Genomic DNA, 23,693 nt, shown 5'->3' on the forward strand with positions numbered 1-23,693 from the left:
ATACGTCTTTCAATTAATTCTTTATTTGTTAAGACTCATCACTAAGGTTAAATGTCAGTCACTTATTAAAATATGGATTTAGTGACCTTTCTCTGGTGATTCTGATTTGTAAGTCTGAGAAAGATTCTGGCCACCTCTATGTATTGAAAGGTATGCCACAGATTTTGTTGTAATCTAACTGATCACAAATTATCAGAAAACAGAACAAAATAACAAAACAGATTTTACTGTAATGGTATAAATAATTCTCACATTGTCCATTGAATATCTAATGTATCATGATAAAGAAAAATTATTAAACATAATAAATAAACTTGATCCTTAGAGCGGGGGAAAGGAAAAATCTTGATGAAATCGACTGTTCATGAATAAAATAAAAACATACTCAATGATACTTGAATATGCTTTCATATTGATATGTAAATGTATAATAAATTATATAAATTATTAATGGAATTGAATAATCTCAATATTTTATTAATACTCAGAATATAAATTCATTTGTATTTTTCAATCACAATATTAAAAGAGTTACATAGTTTTAAAGATACATGTCAGTTTAATTTCACTAAGTTAGCTGAAAAGGATTTTAGCCATCTGTAATTACATCTCTTCAAGATGCAGTGATCCATAAACCCAAACTTGTGCGGGAAAAAAAGAAAAAAGGTAATCAATAAATAAGAACAGTCAACTTATTTCTATCATCCATAGTTGCTGTTCTATTCAAACTTAATTTTTTAACATATCTTTCTGGATTCTAGTTCTGTATGTAGCTCATAAGTCCAAGAGTTTCAGTTTATTTTTTATTTAAATATTTATTTAATTTTGGCCATGCCCCTGATGTGTGGAAGTTCCCATCCTGTGCCACAGCAGTGATCTGAGCCATAGCAGTGATGACACTGGATCCTTAACCCACTGAGCCACTAGGGAACTCCTATTTTTAAAGTCAATGTTTATTAAATCTTAGCCAATTTTAATTCTGAGAATTACTTATAAACCTGCAAGCCAGCCATCTAACCTCAGTTTCTTCTAAGACAATGGCAGCCTATCCTAACCATCTCTTCATTTACCTATAGAGTTTTAAATTCATATTGACTTAAAGAACAGCCTGAATTTCTCAGAAATTTCTTTAAGGCAGCCTTCATGTCCTTATTCCTCAGGATAAAGATCATGGGATTCAGCATAGGAATCACCAGTGTATAAAACACTGAGACTGTTTTATCAGTATCCAATGAATGGTTTGTTTGAGGCTGTAAATACATGAAAAGAAGTGTTTCATAGAAAACTGACACTGCCATCATATGTGATGCACAGGTGGAAAAGGCTTTTTTCCATCCTTAGAATGGACAATACAATGTTGAAATAAGACATCAGAACTATAGTTATGGAAGAAACCAAGTTTGTAGCTGCAGATACAAATACTACTGTTTCTAGAAAGTAAGTATCAGAGCAGGACAATAGTAACAGAGGGACATTATCACAGTAAAAAAAAAATTATTGGAATAACAGTAAGACACAGAGAACACACAAGATGAAACTACAATAGCTGTGGAAAGCTGTAAAGGTATGTGAGGGAAACTAGTAGAAGGCAGATCCTCCAAGACAACACCACTATGTAGAGCAGTGGATTACAAATGCCCACATAGTGGTCATAGACCATCACAGCTAACATGAAAACCTCAGCCACAATGAAAACTAAGAACCGTACTTATTGGGTAGGAGGTGGTATGCTTCTGAACTAAAAAAAGGATAATAATTTTAGGGGCAATGACAGTCAAATTGCCAAGATTGATGATAGGCAAATGTCAGAGGAAGAAATACATAGGGGTCTGCAGTCGAGGGTCTACACTGGTGAGAGTGATGATGGTCAGGTTCCCAGCCATGGCCAGCCCATAGATGACCAGTAACACAAGGAAGAGGGGAAGCTGGAGGTCTGGCTTGTCTGAGACTCCTGTAAGAATGAACTCAGAGACCCATTTGAAATTTCCAGGAGCCATGTAAGAGTTTGGAAAGTCATCCATGGGGGAAAAACAAGGATAAGTGGTTACAAAGTTTAAAGAATTTATTTTCTGGACTGGGCCATTAGATTGCAAGGGAAGGGCAATTCCTTGGGTGAGATTTCCTGCAATTATTCTTCCAAATTATATCAGCTCCTCTATTTCAACTGAAATCTAATGTGCTGCTTGCTAGAGACTTTATCTTAAACTGCAAAAATAAATTTTATGTAGCAACTGTTTTAATTCACAAGCATTGCATTCATCCTCTAATTTTCTCTTTCAGAATTCTGTATCATATTATTTGCCAGTTTCCATAATGCTTTGCCATTCTAAGCAGCCATTCTTGTATTCCCTTAGGTCAAGATTTCCCTAGGTTATTAATACAGTCATAGACTATATTGTATCTTTGCTCTATGTGTCATGATTCTCATATTAGTTGGAAGGCAAATGGTATTATGAAAGCTTTTTGAGTAATCTAAGATATCTTTTTAGAATAATTGAAATATCTTTAGCTTCATTTTCAATGATTTTCATAATCAGGTCCATATCACTTTTCTTGTCTTACTAAGTTACCAGGCATGTGCTGAATATAAAATTTTATCTCTGGTCTTCTGCATTCTTACTCCTGTTGATTCTTCTGAGAGTGCTCCATTTGCTCACACACAGAGAGAGAGAGAGAGGTGGCATGTTATCTGAAAGAAGATTGTTCATTATTTGTAGCAGTGACCTTGTGTCATCAGAAACTGGAAATAAATCTAATGGCAAATGAGGCTAGCAAACTAGAATTTGGAGTATTAAAGAAATCATTCTTGGTCACACTTTAGGCATTTCCAATCTTTTTAGGAGTGTTACTAAGCAATGGGGAGGCTAAAAAGACAAGTGAGTTTTCTTTAAACTATTACCAATGGTTTATAGCTAATGAGTAATAATAGTACTAAAAATGTATTTAATATTGTCTCCATGAACGTAGAATTTTCTCTTTTTTCTGCCTTTTTTTTTCCTTTTTCTTTCTTTCTTTTTCTTTTCTTTTCTTTTTTTTTTTTTTTAGGGCTGCACCCATGGTGTGACATATGGAGAGTCCCAGGCTAGGGGTCTAATCAGAGCTACAGCTGCTGGCCTACCCAACAGCCACAGCAATGCCAAATCTGAGCCACATGTGTAACCTACACCACAGCTCACTGCAATGCTGGATTCTTAACCCACTGAGCAAGGCCAGGGATTGAACCTGCAACCTCATGATTCCCAGTCAGATTCATTTCTGCTGTGCCACGATGGAAATTCCAGAATTTTCTTTTATTATAAACTTGCAAGACTGGATTTTTTTCAAGTAAATTTATTTTTCAACACTTTATTTTTGGTTACTTGATCCAAAGTTATCCTAGTAAGTTAATTTTCTTCCCAAGTTTCATTTTCTCCTTGAGAATGTCATAGAGGTTGTGTCCTATCAAACCAGGAATCTTGGAGTCTACAGATTTTTAATATCTTGATTCTGCTTATACAGTGCCTTTCCTTAAATAGAAATCCTTCTTTTTTGATAACTTGTTTTTGGGTTTTTTGGCCATGCCCATGAAAAGAGGAAGCCTCAGGGCCAGAGATTGAACTCACAGCATAGCAATAACCAGAGCTATAACAAAGATAATAACAAAGATAAGGTAAATATTGCCTACCCACCTCTAAAGCAATGACAATGCCAGATCCTTTACCAGCTGAGCCATCAGAGAACTTTTAGAAATTTTAATTTAAATGTTGACAGATTTCTTTTACTATGAAATAGATGGTTTATCTAAAGATATTCTATTACACTTTGATTATATACTCTTCTTCCATATATGCTTTTGCTTATATTTGTATGTTAACAGAGTTAATGGAAATTTTCTTAAGGAAATTTGTGATGTATAGTTATATTATCAAAAAGGAACATCATTTAAAGTTTAAGTAATTGTGTATCCAGTTTTCTTTCACATATTTTTTTGAAATGTTTATTTTTTAATTTTAGCTAATATTGCAGAAATACAACTATGATATAAATCATCTCACTGAGAAAACATCCATTGTGTCAGTAGTGTTATAACTTATTTAAGTACACAAGACCTAATGGCACTAGTTTTAATTGTGAAACATAAATAGCAGTATGATATTCAACAATGCGCATCCTCCAAAAATGTTCTAAATATTGGAAATAAGTTTTACTTTAAGTATTGTATTATATCATTACTCACAATGTCCAGTGCCTTCCAAAATGAAAGTGAAGCGGCTCAGTTTAACATATAGTTTTGGATTTTTGGAAGCTGTACAAAGATAAGGTAAATATTGCCTACCCACCTCTAAAGAAAATCTGTTTCACACTCATAGAGTTTCTACATGGCTGTGGCTTTGAGATTTAGTGGAGCTCTATAAACCTTTCAGAGTCTAACTCCACCTCTGCACAGGTGATTCTAGCATCCACAAATTGCTTTTTACATCCTTGGGGAAGATTTCACTTGGGATTTACTCCTTAACAAGATTTCCCTCTAGGAGTTCATCCAGACACTGCAGCAGTGTTTGTGTGTGTGTGTGTGTGTGTGTGTGTGTGTACACGCATGCACATATGTATGTATGTGTGTGGTAGTCTGGACCTACATTATTGAAGTGAGTTCAACCACATGGCATCTAATTAAAGTGTACCTGTTGAGTAGCTCATTTGCATTGATATTTGTTATTGCAAAAATATAATATTAAAGATTTAGAAACCAATGAGTTAGCAGTGAAAAGAGAACAAAGTCCATTAATAAATTGTATTTTTTTATACCATTCTGTTGGGTTTTTTCTCTGCTTTACTTCAAAGAATACAAAATTAGCATAGTCATTATTTCAAGTAACGGGGTAAAGTGATGTTCAAAATGAAGATTTTTTTCCTCCAAAGAACAATCCTCAGTAGTAAAAGTATAATTTTAATTTTTCTTTATGATTGCCTTTCAAGTGAGAAAAGGTAGAAGATAACTCCAAGAGTCAAACAGAATGTTTAAAAATAAAGCCCTTGTGTCATGTCTACAAATTTCCTGTCCCACAAATAAATTTTTTACACACAGAATATTTTAATATATGTATTTACATATTAAAAGACTAAAAGAATTATGTAGAGAGGAACCTGCCATGGAGTAATTCTCTCCTTTGAAGCTTAAGTCCTCTTTGCAATAATATTTATTATTTTTTGACATAAGATTTTTTTCCTGTAGGGCCTTAAATTTAAAGCTGGATTTTGAAGCCAAAGGCAAAATGACATACACGTAACATGTTAATGCAGGCATATGGGAGAGTAATATATACATTTTAAGAGCAGATGAAAACAAACAGATTCACATTAAGTACTTATGGATGGTTACCTGGTCCTGGGAGAGATGAAAAATATATCAGTTTTCATGGGCAGTTGTAACAAAATATTGTAAACTGGTTGACTTAAACAATAGAAATATATTCTTAGTTCTGGTTTCTAGAAGACCATGATCCACATTGCTTAAAACAGCCAAACTCTTTTCTAAAGCAAAGTACTTTTGTGCAGTCCAATCAACAATGTATGTTATTTTTAAGAGCCAAACATTGTAGCTGTTATGATACTTTGTACTTGGGAATTTGGCATTTTTAATTTAACTCAAACTGGTGGGTTGGAAATAGCATTTCATTGCTTATGTAATTTCATTCCCCTGATAACTAAATATGTTAAGTCATTTTATGTGTTTATTGTGCATTCATATTCCCTCTGTGAAATGTCTTTTCAGATATTTCCCTCACTGTTATTATGTAGTCTTTCTGTCATTAATTTTTAATTAATTAATTTATTTATTTTAAATTTTATTTTATTTTTTAATTATTTCCCCAATACATTTTTTTCTTCTGTACAGCATGGTGACCCTGTTACACATACATGTACACATTCTACTTTCTCACATTATCATGCTCTATCATAAGTGACTAGACATAGATCTCAGTGCTACACAGCTGGATCTCATTGCTAACCCATTAATTTTTAGAGGATATTTATGCATAAGCTATAGCCTTTTTACTTACTTTGGCTTCTTTGTTGATAATAAATTGAACATACCTATGTGCATATCTTTTGGACATTCGTTCCATACTTCTTTTTATCTATCTCTATAATATATTGTTCTATCTTGATTACTATAGGTTTATAATCTTTTTATTTTTTTTTCCTAGGGCAGCACCTGTGGCATGTGGATGTTCCCAGGATAGGGGTCTAATCCAAGCTGTAGCCACCAGCCTTCACCAGAGCCACAGCAATGTGGGATCCAAGCTTCATCTGCAACCTACACCACAGCTCACAGCAATGCTGGATCCTTAACCCACTGAGCAAGGCCAGGGATCAAACCCACAACCTCATGGTTTTTAGTCAGATTCGTTAACCACTGAGCCACAACAGGAATTCCTATAGTCTTGAAATCATTATTGTAATTTCCTCAAATTTATTCTTCAAAATTGATTTAGCTATTCTGGAATTCTCTCTACTGTACAGAAACAGGCTAAAGCCAGACACAAGGGGATTTAGCTTTTAGATCTTAAGGTTATGTCTAGACATGCCTGCTCACTACAAAAGCAGTCACATTTGGTAGTGATTATTAAATTATTTTAATATTAAAATGTGGTCACTAATATAAAATTAAGTACATACCTTGTTAAAAGGTATACCTTTGGTCTTAATAATATAGTGTTAAATTAAGGGATGAGCCACTCAGCTGATGAGGATAAAATATTAAAATAGATAATGCTCCTTTTTTGAGTCATCTTTCCTCAACACCTTAAAGCCAGAATGTTTTCCTATTACATGTGGGAAAATTGAAGTGTTTGGAAAAATCTCTTCAAAAAAGAGTATATTGGCAGTCTGAATAAAGTAGTAATTGGACAGAAATTGAAGAAATCATTACAGAGTCCATGAAGGAAATCAACCTCAAGGAATTTTATAAATAATTGGAGGTTGAGTATATGCACTTGAGCCACTGGGGCCTTGCAACTATTGCCATTTAAAAGTCAATACAAATACTTTCCAATTTCCTAATTCAAAGCTCTTAGTGCATCAAGCCATTAATTAGGTATGGAGTGAACACAAATAATCTAAGTAAAATTAAAAGTTGTACTTCAGAAAGAAGTTTCAGTGTACAAGAACTAAAATATTTTCAAATAGGTTGGAAGCATTATTTCTAAACTCTTCATTATTATAAGTATAATGCAAATATGTGTTTTGTGGGTATTAAGACAATGACTGGGGACAGTGAAGTCAGGAATATTATAAGCTTTCTATTAAAAAATAAGGTAATGCTTTAGGACAATTCACATTGTATCCATAATGTCAAATAGCTGATGTTACTCATCTATTATTGATATTTTGCAATTTTGTCATTATTCAATGAAACGGATATGTCAGTATCCTTTCTTGGAAAAAAATAGTACTTGGAAAAAAATCAAAATACATAGCACTTTTTGTTAGTGCTTTATTTTTATTTTAAAGTATTATGTAAACATGTAAATCAATTACCTATCAGCACATACTTAGATTGTAGAGGAAAACTTGTGCATTTATTTCAGAAATAAAAATCAATATATATTGTTTTATAAGCACAAGACTATTTAGAGCATTTTTAAAATAGTAAAAGAAATAAAAACATGCCAACAACCAAGTGTCCATCAGTTGAAGAATGACCAAATACAAAATGATTAATCTGTATTCCACAGTTGGGTGCTGATATTAAAAATTAAAAAAAAACTTCATTACCCAAGAAAAGTGCTCATGATGAATACTCAAGTTACAAAGGTAAGTTTAGGCTTTTTGGTATGATTTTTTAAAAGTTCTTTCTGTATGGGTGATACTGCACATATAAATAATAATTATCTTTACTTGGGGGTTGTGCAAATTAATAGCAATGAAAGAATTTGGGGGAAAATCATACGTGATCAAAAAAGTCTGCAATATAATACAAATTGTTAGTCTCAAAAGTGAAATTTATTCTTAATATATATGCTTATGGACAGGATCCAAAGCTAACATGGTAAGCAGAATCGATTTTCTTGGACAATGCAGTTTTATATTTCATTTACTTGGTTTAATTTATGTTTTACTTTATTTCATTTTTACTTAAAAATTAAAAGTTTGTAGCTTTATAGAATTCATAATGAATACATAAATCTTAAATAAGTTTCTAGGATACCATACGATATTTTAAGATTTAGCTATATATTTGTATATATAGTGAAATATGCATATAATATATATAATATAATATATATTTATATATGGCTAAACATATATTTTAATTATATAAATAATATATTTTATATACCTATTTATATATAAATAAATATATATATAGCTGTATATAAAATATCTGCATATGTATAGATTAGCTAAATATAGCTAATTTGAAGTGATTAGCTAAGCCATCCCCTCACATAGATATTTTTTTCTTTTGTGATGAGAACACTTAAAATGAACTTCCTTAGTAAAGTAAACCTCAGTGCATTAAAAATGGACAAAGTTGAGAGTTCCTGTTGTGCCTCAGTGGGAACAAATCTATGACCCATGAGGTTGCAGTTTCAATCTCTGGCCTTGCTCAGTGGATCAAGGATCCCATGTTAGATTAGTTGTAATTAGACTCCACATCCATGTGCCATGGGTGCAGCCCTAAAAAGACAAAAGACAAAAAAAAAAAAGGAAAAAGTAAATGAAATATATGAATCTTAGATAAAGAGATCCTGATTCATATTTTGATATAATTCCTCACAATTTTCACTTTGAATTCCAGGGTAGATTGAAACAAGCATTACTGAGGTAGTGTATACATTTTTAAAAATCTAAAAAATGCCTCTTTAAACAAATAGGAGAACATGAAGATGTAAGGAATCTATGCATTGGCTGAGTGAGTAGAAAAGGAGAATGAAACCTTGTGTAGCAAAATATCAGCTCTGTTTGTACAAGCTCATGAGGGAGTCAAAGGAGACATGATGAAAGTTCAATTAACTCTAAAGGGTATCAGTTATCTCTAAACTTTGTTATCATTGACACAGCTTTTCAAAATATTGATGTCATTTAGGAAGTGACCAGATAACTCCTTTATCTTGAGCTTGCCAATCCTAAATCAACTTGTTTATCCAGAAGCTATCAAAAAACAAAGTTAGCTGTAGTATGAGAGTCTCTCAAAGGACATCTAGAATTAGCCAATATTTTTCTCATGGTTCTTAATTAAGAAAAAAATCTTCCAAATGTCCACTCTAGCTGTGAAAAGGAGAGAAGGAGAATCATAATACAATCTGACTAAAAATTTCCTTCTGAGGTGGCATGCTTTATTTCCTATTTAGATTAGATTTTTTTTTTGTCTTAAAAGCTATTTCTCAGGCTGCTCCCGTGGCATATGGAGGTTCCCAGGCTAGGGGTCCAATCGGAGCTGTAGCCACTGGTCTACGCCAGAGCCACAGCAATGTGGTATCCGAGCCGTGTCTGCAACCTACACCACAGCTCACGGAAACTCCAGATCATTAGTCCACTGAGCAAGGGCAGGGACCAAACCTGCAACCTCATGGTTCCTAGTCGGATTTGTTAACTACTGCACCAAGACGGGAACGCCTAGCTTAGATTCTTGAAGCAGATTTTTCATGCTGTGTTATAATAACAGATTTTCTTACTATTTAAGGCTTTTCTAACCCATACATTCTTCATGGTTCACTTTTATTTATCTTTAATACACAACGACTGCTATGACATATACATTACTAATTTTCTAGTTAATTGTACTCCATTTTGACTACTTAAGATTTTTTTTTAACATCCACAAGTGTAAGCTTGACCAAAAAATTTGGTATGGTTTTCCTTCTTTCTAAATATATAGGTTCCTATATGGTCTTGAAAATTACTTGAGATTTAAATTATCTGGCTATAATATTTATTCAGTCCAAGAGGAAGTGTTTCATCATGTACAAGAAGAAAGCAACACGGTCAACCATTTCTACTTTCTGATGGCATAATTGGACTGACAGAATATTAAACAACAACTTTGGGACCCACTTTTAACTGAATATTAAGATATTAATTGAGGATTTTGCATCAATTAGTTAAAGTTCTCCTCAGAGCATCTTTAACTTCTCTGTTTCTTAGGCAATAGATCAATGGATTCAGCATAGGGATCACCAGGGTGTAAAACACAGAGGCCATTTTATCCATAGAAGATTTGTGGATTTGTGTTGCAGGTAAATAAACAATAATGTCCTATATGGAACATGATCTCTACTGTCAGGTGTGAACTGCAGGTAGAAGGCTTTGTAACTTCCCTCAGTTGAGTTCATTCCGAGAATGGCCATGAGAATAAATGTGTGTTATACAAGAACAATCAAGGGTGAAGAGAGCAAATTACACCTTGAAAATATCAAAAAGATCAAATCTAATTCATGTGTGTCAGAATAGAGCATGGATATCCCAGGGGGACAGTCATGGTAAAAATAACTGGTGATGTTAGAGGTTAGAGCCACAGAAGGACAACTTAAATAACTTAATGGTGAGAATCCATAACACAAAAGTGCTAGAGAGCTAGGGAGTGAGTACTAGGCCCCAACATACTTTCCCTGCCATGGTGACTATGTAGAGGTTTGCAGATGGCTACATAATGATGTTAGGCCATTGCTGATAGCATAAACATCTCAGTGATGATGAAAATCTCAAAGACTGCTAGTTGGGTGGCACACCAATGATAGGAAATTGTATTTTGGTGAAGGACAAAGTTGACCATCATTTTTAGGCCAATGAGAGTGGAGTAACCAGATCAGTAATTGACAAATGTCTAAGCAAAAAGCACATGGTACTTTGGAGTTCAAATGAGTCTGGAAATCATGCCCAGATTTCCCAGCACTGTGATACAGAATATGACCAGGATGATTCCAAAGAGAGGCACCTGCAGCCTGGGGTTATTGGTGATCCGCATGAGAATAAATGTAGTCACCTTTGGTGCTACAGTATGATTGTGTTTCTCCATATGGTTCATCTTGGTAACCTGTGTATAAGATCAGTACTACTTATATTTGAGATGCTCTCCTCTTTTTTAATGGACACTCCTGGAGGTATATGGATTGAATCCCAGCAGCAGTTGAGATCTTCACCCTAGCTGCCCCAAAATTGGATCCTTAAATCATTGTACCAGGCTGGGGACCAAATCTGTGCTGCCTCAGAGAAAATATTGGTCCAGAATTCCAAGAAATGCCATCTCCTAAGGGAATTAAATACATGATATATGAGATATAGAATTGTTTTCTTTGTCTCAAATATAAATGGAGATTCCTCTTCCCATAAGGTCAAAATCACACATACCTACATTCACATGGCAGTGAAAGTGCCTAATGATTAGCTTTTCTGATTGTAATGCTGTTCTTGACATCAGCTTTTGCTTACTGGACAATCCATTTTAAGACATTCACCTCAAGTAAGTACATTTTCAGCCACAAAATTAGTTCAAGAGCCAGGCTGCTCCAACCATAAAGTTTCCCTTTTAGAAAGACCTAGATGATACAGGTAACTGACTTCTTGCTTGAACCTGCTTTTCCCTTCTTGCACATTAATTTCTGCTCTTATGCTTTTAATTCACCAATACAAACTGAATCTATGCACACCTCTGTTGACCACAATGAAAGCAGAACCCATGGCTTTTCTCCCTCCCTTGCTCTCTCCTCAACCTCTTTGTGTGGCTCTGAGTGTGCCATGTACCCTCCAGGGTATGAGTAATAAGCCTTGTTTTTCAAGGTTCCCTGATGACTGTCACCAGGGTGCATCCTGAAATCATAATAAGAATCACAAGGGTTGATGAACCACACACTAGCTCTGGCCAAGGGAAATGTCCCTAGGTGCTCACCAAAAATATTAAGGCCCAGTGGAGTGCCCATTCCTAGTTGATAGACTCACAAAGCACACATTCACTGAAACATTTGTAAAGTACACTTTAAAGGGGCAAGATATTTTGAAGTGACTGTTTTGATACAGCTGCTTAAATATATCAAATGACCTATATACTATATTTCTGCTTTTTTAAATTTTCAAGTAATTTATAAAATAAAAATCAACACCCAAACCATGCAACTTAACATTATCAACAATCATCATGCCTGTTTAAAGTTGTAAGACAAAGACAGACATTGTAAACTGTTGGTGGAGTGATGGATTACATGGTGATTGTAAAACCTCTGACCATTGAATATAAATTTAAGTACTTCCACTTAGTATAAAGTCAGATTTTTACTCAATTCAAAATCCAATGCTATTTTAATTTTAGAATTTGGCTATTAATATCTTAGTTCTCCTTTGTCACTTCAGTAATTTCTGACAAATTACCTATACTGAACTTCCAATCATACATCCTTCTTTTGAATAAAAGGAACTTGGCCATTCTGACTATTTATGAATTCTGATGATATATGGAGATTCATGTAAAGAGACCCAGTAGAAAACAAAACACAAATGAATATCAAGCACTGACAGAGAATGCATTATGTGCCAGGCATTTTTATGAGCACTTTACATATATTAATTTACTTCATCCACACAATAACTTTAGGACCTGCCTTAGATCCCAAAATCTGCAGATACTCGTGCCTCATCATCTACCTTCCTTGTCCTCAGGGGATTCTGAATCTGCAGATTCAAACACTGGTAAACATAGCAATGCATGTATTGAAAATAATCTGTGTCTAAGAGGACCCATGCAGTGCAAACCCTTGTTGTTCAGGTGTAGTTTGTATTACCATAGTCCACCTGAGAGTCAAGGAAACAAGGTGCACAAGGAGTGAATTAACTTAACCAAGTTATCTAGATAATAAGTGGTAGAGTCAGGATTCAAAGTAATTCTGTATTCAGAATATATCTACAAAAACATAATAGCATTCTTCTCTTCTAGTAAGGTCCACCTGAGAACAAAGGAAGTAAAAAGTGGGACAGGAGAAATACTAGGTAAATAGGGATAAAGATCCTTGTTAAAATAGATACTTTAAGTATTATGTTCATTTGAAAAAAAAATGCTAAGTTTGTCTAAATGCACAACATAGGGTTATCAGAGACTATACTTGTCTGTAGTACATGTTGATCCTATTCCTGATAGATAAATATGTTTAAACAAAAGAAGCAGTTTTGCACAGCATAATGCTTTCAAGATCTTTGGTGATGTTTCAGTTTAAGCTGTATATCCTGAGAAGTTTTCAATGACCAATATTTGCTACCTACCTAATTGGAAAATCTGCTTTTACTTCCTATTGTTTTCATCTTCATTGTCTGTCACAGAATATTTTGGGTTTTTCAAACCCCTTTGAGACTCATTTTGTTAAATATTTGATATTATTCAAGAATTTTAAAAAGGGCACACAATTACCAAGGGAGAGTTCCTTGGGTATTTGTTAATTATTCTTCAAATGCACATTAGGAAAAGTCAAAATTATGTCATGCCTGGGTCTAACTGAATAAATAAGTTACCTGATGGCACTAAACATTGGAAAAAATAAATATGCCTTTGTCAGCATCTCAAGTACATAATATAATATACAGGCTAAATATATTTTAAGCATACATATGCAATTCATGAGTAAATGAAAAGTGACTTTGTTGAAAAGCATTATATATTATTATGACAAGGTATCATTCATTAACCAAGTATAATTTTGATGGATGTATAATTAAAAGTCAATATAAGACAATGTTTAATGACATTGTTTTTCCCAATGATCTGTAGTAAATATTTTCTTCATCAGTTCTTAAGTTATCTTTCATCCCTTTCTGTATCTTTGATTTTCAGAAACCTTATATGACATACTTTGGTATAATTTCCTTTCTGTTTATCCTGCTTAGAATTATGTTAGAATTGTATATCTTGGGGTTATAGTTGTTGTTTTTTTTAATTTTTTATGGTTTGGAAAAAAATCTGGCCAAGATTTCTTCCGCAAGATTTTCTGCCTCATATAATTTCTTCTTTCCACTTGCACTACATTTGAATGTACTCTATGAAGCTTGCTGTTGTTCTAGGGATCACTGAGACTATTTTCATTACATTCATTCAGTATTTCAGTTTTCCTTTGACCTCATTTTTGATAGCCTTTATTGTGATGTGTTTAAGTGTACCTATCATTTCTTTTTCAGCACATTATATGTTGTTTTTCACATTCAATAAATATATGTTCCTTTCAAATATTGCATTTTCATCTCCAGAAGTCCCATTTGGTTATTTTTAATCTTTTATTTATCTTAAAATATGTTTTTATTAATTACTTAGTATATTGAGTATATTAATTACTTTAGTATATTGAACATAAATAGATTTTAAGAATTTACCTGACAACAAACACGTGGTTCCCTGACCAAGAGTTTAATAAGTGTTTCCATCAGGAGAAATGTGGATTTCTGTGGAATCAATAAAAGAAATATTGAATCAACAATAAGGCATGTTGGGGAGGGAGTGCCATTAAATTGAGACCTAAAATATGAGGATTAATTTGACTGAATACAAGGGAAACTATTTATCCATGCATTTTAATTAGACTTTGCTCTGGAGCTGAAAAGAATGCAATTGTATTTATTAGAAATATTATCAAGTGACATTTGGCTTTTTCATAGACTATTAAAATAACATTTCATATTGGATATTACATACAAAGTTTGCATTGACTCTTAAAGACCCCGTGGGAGGCATTTTTTACTTCTTTGTTCCTTAAGCTATAGATTAAGAGGTTAAGCATGGGGATTACTAAAGTGTAAAATACAGAGGCCATTTTATCAGTATCAAAGGAGTGTACATAAATGGTAGAGACCCATAGACCACAACCACCACTGACAGATGAGAACCACACTTAGAGAAAGACTTTTTCCTGCCCTGTGTAGAATGCACTTGAAATATGACTATCAGGATCAGTAGGCAGGACACTAGGATGACCAAGAGGGAAGAGATCAAATTAAATGCTGAAAATAATATGGTCGACAATTCTATTTCTTGTGCATTTGAGCAGAGCATAAGTACCAAGGGAACATCATCACAACAGAGATGACTAATGATATTAGCGACACAAAATGTCAATGTAAAAATGTTAATAGTGAACATTAGTGCCTGAAAGGCACTATAGATGTATGGAATGCCTACCAACAAATGGAAAAGTCTCTGGGACATGATAACATTGTAGAACAGGGGGTTACAGATGACCAAATAGTGGTCATAGGCCATGGCCAACAAGCTAAAAAATGCACTGATGATGAACATAAGGAAAAATCCAACTGTGTGGCACATGCATAGTAGGAAATGGTATTTTGATCCACAGCTAAATTTATAAGCATCTTTGTACAAATGACTGTAGAATTACCAAGATCAATGAAAGTCAGGTGTTTGATAAAAAAAAGTATATAGGGGTGTGTAGGTGGGAATCCATTTGGGTCAAGATGATCAAGCCCAGATTTACCACCACTGTGATTGTGCAGATGATGAGGAAGATCCCAAAAAGTGGGGCCTGAAGCTCAGCCTTCTTTGTAACTCCCATCAGAATGAATTCAATCAGTGATGATAGATTCTATTGGCCCATTTAGTCCAGTTAGCTTGTCTGGCAAGAAACAGAGAAAGTGCTATTAGCTTTCATGTGGTGTTATCTAAATAAAGTATAATATTGTAAGTAGAATTATTTTTCTTTTTTTTAATAAATTTTTTTATTTTTTTAAATTAATTAATTGATTAATTTATTTTTATTTTCCCACTGTACAGCAAGGGGGTCAGGTTATCCTTACATGTATACATTACAATTACATTTTTCCCCCACCCTTTCTTCTGTTGCAACATGAGTATCTAGACAAAGTTCTCAATGCTATTCAGCAGGATCTCCTTGTAAATCTATTCTAAGTTGTGTCTGATAAGCCCAAGCTCCCGATCCCTCCCACTCCCTCCCCCTCCCATCAGGCAGCCACAAGTCTCTTCTCCAAGTCCATGCTTTTCTTTTCTGAGGAGATGTTGATTTGTGCTGGATATGAGATTCCAGTTATAAGTGATATCATATGGTATTTGTCTTTGTCTTTCTGGCTCATTTCACTCAGGATGAGATTCTCTAGTTCCATCCATGTTGCTGCAAATGGCATGATGTCATTCTTTTTTATGGCTGAGTAGTATTCCATTGTGTATATATACCACTTCTTCCGAATCCAATCCTCTGTCGATGGACATTTGGCTTGTTTCCATGTCCTGGCTATTGTGAAGAGTGCTGCAATGAACATGCGGGTGCATGTGTCTCTTTTAAGTAGAGCTTTGTCCGGATAGATGCCCAAGAGTGGGATTGTGGGGTCACATGGAAGTTCTATGTATAGATTTCTAAGGTATCTCCAAACTGTTCTCCATAGTGGCTGTACCAGTTTCCATTCCCACCAACAGTGCAGGAGGGTTCCCTTTTCTCCACAGCCCCTCCAGCACTTATTATTTGTGGATTTATTAATGATGGCCATTCTGACTGGTGTGAGGTGATATCTCATGGTAGTTTCGATTTGCATTTCTCTTATAATCAGCGATGTTGAGCATTTTTTCATGTGTTTGTTGGCCATCTGTATATATTCTTTGGAGAACAGTCTATTCAGGTCTTTTGCCCATTTTTCCATTGATTGATTGGCTTTTTTGCTGTTGGGTTGTATAAGTTGTTTATATATTCTAGAGATTAAGCCCTTGTCGGTTGCATCATTTGAAACTGTTTTCTCCCATTCTGAAAGCTGTCTTTTTGTTTTCTTTTTGGTTTCCTTTGCTGTGCAAAAGCTTTTCAGTTTGATGAGGTCCCATGGGTTTATTTTTGCTCTAATTTCTATTGCTTTGGCTTTTCAAAATGGGGAAAAATATTTTCCATATCTGATTTTGAAACTAAAATAAACAACAGAATCTTCTCAAATAGAGGGAGCCATATGAAATCAAATGCACAGTTACTCCAGATTAAACTATATAGTAAGCAGTATTTGGAACCTAAACATGGAATATGAAACACCATCTACATATTAATATAGAAATATTAGACCCTGGAGTTCCCATTGTGTCACAGTGGTTAACGAACCTGACTAGGAACCATGAGGTTATGGGCTCAATCCCTGGCTTCGCTCAGTGGGTTAACCATCTGGTATTGCTCTGAGCTGTGGTGTAGGTCACAGATGCAGCTCAGATCCTGTGTTGCTGTGGCTGTGGTGTAGGCCAGTGGCTGCAGCTCTGATTCAATCCCTAGCCTGGGAACCTCCATATGCCAAGGGTGCAGCCTTAGAAAAGAGCAAAAAAAAGAGCGAGAGAGAGAAAGAAATATTATACCTTATTTCATCTCTGCAATGGCATTAGAGTTTTCTTTAGTACATGTCCATTTTGTCTGAGAATTCTTGTGGAGTTTTAAAATTGTTCAATAGACTATAACGAGTGTAACATATGATGGAACATGTAATGTGAGAAAAAAGAATGTATACATGTATGTGTAACTGGTTCACCATGCTGTGCAGTAGAAAAAATACTTATATACAGAAATAAAAATAAAAATAATTGATAAATATATTTTATTGATAAGTTCCACTTGCTACATTTCATAAAGTTTGTATGGGAAATCAAGAAAACCAAGTAGAACTGCTCTGACTGAAGATAATGAACTCCTTTGGCTTAATCCACCTTGATTACCTTCTTTTCACATTCTATTTCTCCTTTGTGAAAATCTGGAACTCTGTAAGCATGATTTTCAATTGGAGGTGTAGGTATCATTCAAAATATTCAAACAGATTAAATGTAGGGTATAATCATTATAACACGTAATCCTTGGTTTAGCCTGCACAGTCCAAAAGGGCCAAGGCAGAAACTTCTCCCTATCAAGTGAAATTTCTGAGAGCTGTTAGTTAAAAAAATAAGTCACTAAGGGAGTTCCTATCATGGATCAGTGGTTAATGAATCTGACTAGGATCCAAGAGGATGTGGGTTCGATCCCTGTCCTCACTCAGTAGGTTGAGGATCCAGCATTGCCACGAGCTGTGGTATAGGTTGCAGATGCAGCTCAGATCTGGTGTTGCTAAGACTGAGTCAAGCAAATGAATACAAGCTGTGGTATGGGCCAGAATCTCCAGCTCAGGTTGGATCCCTAGCCTGGGAACCTCCTTATGCCATGTGGCCCTAAAAAAACAAACAAAATAAGTCAAACTAAAAAGATAAATGGAAGATTTTATTTGAACCAAATTAAGATTTATAACCCAAGACCAGCCTCTCAGAAGATCTGAGAACTGCTCCATCCATTAAAGGTAAAAGCAAAGTTGTTTAAGAATTTGAGTCAGAAGGTTATACATTAAAGGATGGATTATTGATAGTTTATACAATTCTCTTGTATGAATACAAAGCAAGCAGTGAGTCATGGGTCATTGTGGCCTTGTACAAAATTAAGAAGGAAGGTTATCTCCTATACAATTATCTTCTTAATATTAGGAGAATATTGCTCTTTATGATTCAGCAGGCATTTCTGCTGACAGGGAGGTCTGGTTGATTCCTAATGCAGATACACAATGCACAGTAAAGGGGGCAAGAGGCTAAAGGGTAGAGAAAAAAATTTTGTTTAAAGTTTTCTGACCTGACTTAAATATACATTTCTATTTCATCAGAGCTGTCAGAGAGGAAGAAATTCTCATTTACCCTTCAAGGTTCTTTCAGCTGGTCTAAGAATTAAATTTCCATGAGATAGACTAGCAGGAAAAAAAATCAAAGTTGTATAACATGTAGATATGAGAGAAGCCCAGGAAAACTGAGGAACTTACAGAAATTGCCAAAGCTCTGACCTTCAATATTATCTTCAGCTAAGGACTAAAGAGGATGTTGGGGGTAGTGATTTGGGACTTCAAAGGGAAAGGAGGTATTTCACATGGAAATGGAAAAGCAAATATTTGATAAATAGATATTTGTTGGCCATGCAGAAACAATGACACATGGTGTTCTGACCTCAAGGCACTGCCTGAGTTCCCCCATCACCCCTAGCAGACTTTCTCTACAGATATGGCTGGTGATATTTCTACTATGGGAACAAGCCTTTTACCTAAATTCTTTCAGGTGATAGAGGGGAAGATCAAATAATCTTTCTGAGTCTTTTGGGTATTGAATTTTCAACTGGAAACAATCACATGCTAAAGAGACATTTGATGGAGGAGGAGCAAATGTCACTCCCCTAAAGGCACCAAGAGTCTGAAGCCGCTGAGTGACACTTGGCAGAGCTCTAGGTATCTTCTAACTTTTAGTGTTGATTTAGCCAGTTTGATCCAAGGAATAGAAATGCAATACTGGAGATTTGCTAAGCTATTTCTATCTAGCCATTTCATTTTTAAAAATAAAAACTAAATGTTGCAAGGCCTTACAATGTTTTCCTTACAATGGGAGACACACTGAATCAAGCAAATGGATACAACATTCCAGGAGCAATCCTACCACTTTGAAGACTTTATTGTATTGCTGGGAATTATTCTTGTGTTTATTGAGTTTGCCTCCATTTTGAGTGTCAGTTATGAACTCCCTCTCAAGATAGCTTTTTCAAACTACACCACAGCTTTTGGCAATGCTGGATCCTTAACATACTGAGCAAGGCCAGGGATCAAACCCACATTCTCACAGACACTATGTCAGTTTCTTAACCCACTGAACCACAAGTGCAACCCTGAAGATGTCAAGACTCTTTTAGCCTGACCATACTAATATGAGAATTTACTCCCACTAAAATACTCATAAGGGTACACTGCAGTATTGTTAACTATATACACAATGTTATACAGCAGATAATCAAAAAAAATCAAAGTTGTATAACATGTAGATATGAGACATACCCAGGAAAATGGAGGAACTTACAGAAATTGACTTATCTAATCCTAGTCTTCTTGCATGATTGAAATTTTATATATGTTCATTAGTAATTCCCCATAGCAATCTCACCTCTGGGTATTTATTGATAAGAATGCTATCAAGAACTCTAAAATGTTATGAATACACTGTCCCTTCTTATTAAAAAAGATGTCTTTGATCATTTTTTTCTTTTTTCTTTTTTTTAAATTTTTATTTCAGCCATACCTACAGCATATGGAAGTTTCTGGTCCAGGAATCAAACCCAAGCCACAACAATGACTATAGTCACAACAGCGATGATGCCATCTCCTTCACCCACTGAGCCACCAGGGAATTCCTACTGGTCATTTCTTAATATCTTTATGCAACATTTTATGTACTTCCATTTGGAAGTAACCACTACAGCAGACAGGATACAAAAGGATGCAAAAGGATGACTGGCTTTTTAATCTTCAGCCTTGGTGATAGTAGTTAGGAATTATTGGGTTTCAGGGGTTTCTCTATAATCCTTAAATCATTCTATTTATTTTCCAGTCTACTTACTCAGTTTCTAAAACCTATTCTGAAAACAAAATAAAACAAACAAACAAAATAAGTAGTAAGCAACTAGTTGGGAAAACAAGTAGAAAACTGAAAAAAAATATACAATTTCATGCATGGGAGTTCATCCTTACATGTAAAGACTTACATCCTTATATTGGAATTATTTTCCTCTAAAATATTGCAAACTTTTATAAAATATTGTAAAATAATACATATTTTAATGTTTTTTAAAATATTACATTGGACAAGCAGTACATAGGACATATACTAAAAATATTTTAATCTAAAATTCATACATAACAGGGTATTGTGTATTTTATCTGGAAAGCCTAACCTTATTATTTTATAATAGCTTAGATCAGTGTTGATTTTTTTCAGATTTTTTTCTCTTTACTTGCAATATCCAAATATATTTTCAACTTTTTAAAATAAGAGGGATATATAAACCTAGTCAATTTGTAAGATTTAATGTCCTAAAAATACTCCAGTTAAAAAGGGAGATAATGAATCTTTGTGGTGCAAAGAATCAGCTGTCAATGACCGTAAGAGTGTCCATGTCCAGAAGACAGAAACCATTGGAAATTACCTATAGCCAGATGATAATTGAAATCAACAATTCCTATCTATTCACCTTTAATGAAGAATTGAGTTTCTTCACCAACATAATTTTTGCTTTTTCTTTGGGTAGGGAGAATGTATGCCTTCCTTCTCTCTTTGCCATGCTCCCTGAGGAAATAGCATATAATTGATTCACGTGATTATGCCCAAATCATCTGAGTGATTTAAAAAAATTGCCCATGGTTTTTGCTAATTATCTAGGACACGTTACACATTCTCTAGTTGAAAAATGTAAGGGACGATTAAATAAAGATACAAAATAGCATAAATGATCCCACACTTCACGGAGATCCACATAAAAGTACTTTGCTCACCTACACAGAGTTAATGTTTAAATTAAGCATGGAAAATACTTTGACATCAATTTTATTCCAGTAAAATTAGGAGAGTTCCAAAAGTCACAATAAATTTTAAAGGGCATTGTCATCATCGCATACAATTTTTTCTCTGAATTTATTATTCAAATGAAATATGTACTGGCACTGTGTTAAAATATATATCATTTAACTTATGTGAGAGAGATATTGTTCTCATATTCAGGCGACATCAAACTCAGATAAGCCATGTAATTTGACAAAAGCTGCATGATTGATAACTAGAAGATTTGAAGTTAAAGCCTCATATTTAAATGAGTGATATATAGGCTTTGTCCTTTTTTTTTTTATCTTTTGCCTTTTTCTAGGGCCGCACCCACAGCCTGTGGAGGTTCCCAGGCTAGGGGTTCAATTGGAGCTGCAGCCACTGGCCTATGCCAGAGCCACAGCAACTTGGGATCCGAGCCGCATCTGTGACCTACACCACAGCTCACAGCAATGCCAGATCCTTAACCCACTGAGCAAGGCCAGGGATCGAACCCCGCAACCTCATGTTTGGATTTGTTAACCACTGAGCCACAATGGGATTTGTTAACCACTGAGCCACAATGGGAACTCCCCTAGGCTCTGTCGTTTTATATGGCAAACATATAATAATGGTTGTATAGCAATGTGTTACTATAATGCTTATCTCAACCCTACTGTTTCCTGAGCTGAGATCCCACAACTCTAGGGATCAGCACAACTTCACTGAGAATAAAATCTAGGAGAGTCCATTCATGGCTCAGTGGTAATGAACCCGACTAGTATCCATGAGGATGCATGTTCAATCATGTCCTTTCTTGGTGGTCAAGGATCTCACATTGCCAGGAACTGTGCTATAGACCAGCAGCTCTAGCTCTGAATCAACACCTAGCCTGTGAATTTCCATATGCTACAGGCATGACCCTAAAAAGAAAAAAAAAATCTAATATAAGAGAGTATGTTCCATCTCATAATATGTTACTTGTGCCCTCTTCCTCTAGGACTTCCATGTGTATAAGAACTGAGGGAAATTCACTTACAGTTAGAGCTGGGTCTCAACTGTACAGATGAATATGTTTTGAAAAATGTTTTATTTGTTTCTAACATATAAATTGGTATATAGTTTTCATTCATATAGCTTATTTGAGTGTATCTACACTTTTGCATTTTAATTTGGCTGTTCTTTTTGTTACCATTTTTTTTGAAATTTTATACATGTGCTAGACAAAACTGCTTTTTAAAGATTTTTTTCCTAGCAGTTTTGTTTCTTTACTTCTTTTGCCCAAGATCCTGCAGTGATACAAAGCAGAGCTGTGTTACCACTCTCTCCCACCTGAGAGCTCCACAAATATGATACAAAATTGGATGCAAGGGATGGGGTGAGTAGGAGCAGTCCTAAAATTAATGTTAGTACAAATGACCTCGTGTGGCTCAAGACCTCAGCTAAACAGAAACGCTCCCCTGAGGAGGTCATTCCAAAGGCTCAGAGCTGGCCTTCTAGGATCAGGCAAGGGTGTGGACATCCCAGGCCTGCTGCAGTCACCCTTCACTGCACAGCACATTCAGAGTGTGGGCTCTGGGTCCAAGATCATGTCGTGGTTCTACTGTGAATCAGTGCTCTTGTTTAGGTGGTTTCTCTCCCTTTATGTCTCTGTTTCTTACCAGTAATGTAGGGCTGATCTTTGGTGGGTCCCAGCTAAGTGAGCTATTAACCAAAGCCCAGCCCAAGGCCTTGGTGAAGGTCATCTCTCCTGAGAAGCATTCCCAACCCTGCCATACACTTGACTGTCCCATCTCCCTCCTTGTGTGGTGTCACCCATGTGGGAGGAGGGATCACTGTGCCCCTGTGGCAGTTCTGTTGCCTCTGTTCTCACCCCATTTGTTCTTGAATTTCTCCTGAGAAACTCAGGGAGACAGAGGTGAAACACTGGAGCCCTGCAGGTGACAAGGACCAGCTTTGAAAAGCCATGGAGGAAATGCTGCAGAGTTAAATTGATCCATCCACTAGGAGCCTGGGAGACTGGCCACCCCCAGGGAGATGTTTATGGACATGAGTGTGGGGTCTGGTTGGTCTGGACTGGGGACATGGCCACTAATCTGAGGGCTAGGCTCCTTGTTGCAGAGGATCCCAATGTCCCTGTCCTCTTTCTGACCTGATTTCTGCAGTGAAATGCTACCCCTACCTCACTGAAATGCCACCCCTACCTCACTGAAACCCCTACTGTCCTGCCAGACAGAGGGCTCTGGAACCATGAGTGAACAGTGTGTCTGGGCCTGTGACTTCTGGGCTTACTGCCTGCAGTTGGCAAGAACAGGATGATCTGGATGGGGATACAGAGTAGAATGTCAGA

General features: G+C 35.4%; 2 pseudogenes; both read right to left on the reverse strand.

Moving 5' to 3' along the window:
* Window positions 1-1,070: 1,070 nt before the first annotated feature.
* On the reverse strand, window positions 1,071-1,997 carry LOC146399368 (olfactory receptor 8J1-like; annotated as a pseudogene).
* Window positions 1,998-14,642: 12,645 nt separating this feature from the next.
* Window positions 14,643-15,566, reverse strand: LOC110258530 (olfactory receptor 8K5-like; annotated as a pseudogene).
* Between the last annotated feature and the right edge of the window lie 8,127 nt (window positions 15,567-23,693).

This window comes from Sus scrofa, chromosome 10 (assembly GCF_054392235.1).
Source record: "Sus scrofa isolate SSC_HxYL_T2T_F1_AM1 chromosome 10, Sscrofa_HxYL_maternal_Yorkshire_Landrace_v2.0, whole genome shotgun sequence".
In the NCBI taxonomy this organism is placed as follows: domain Eukaryota; kingdom Metazoa; phylum Chordata; class Mammalia; order Artiodactyla; family Suidae; genus Sus; species Sus scrofa.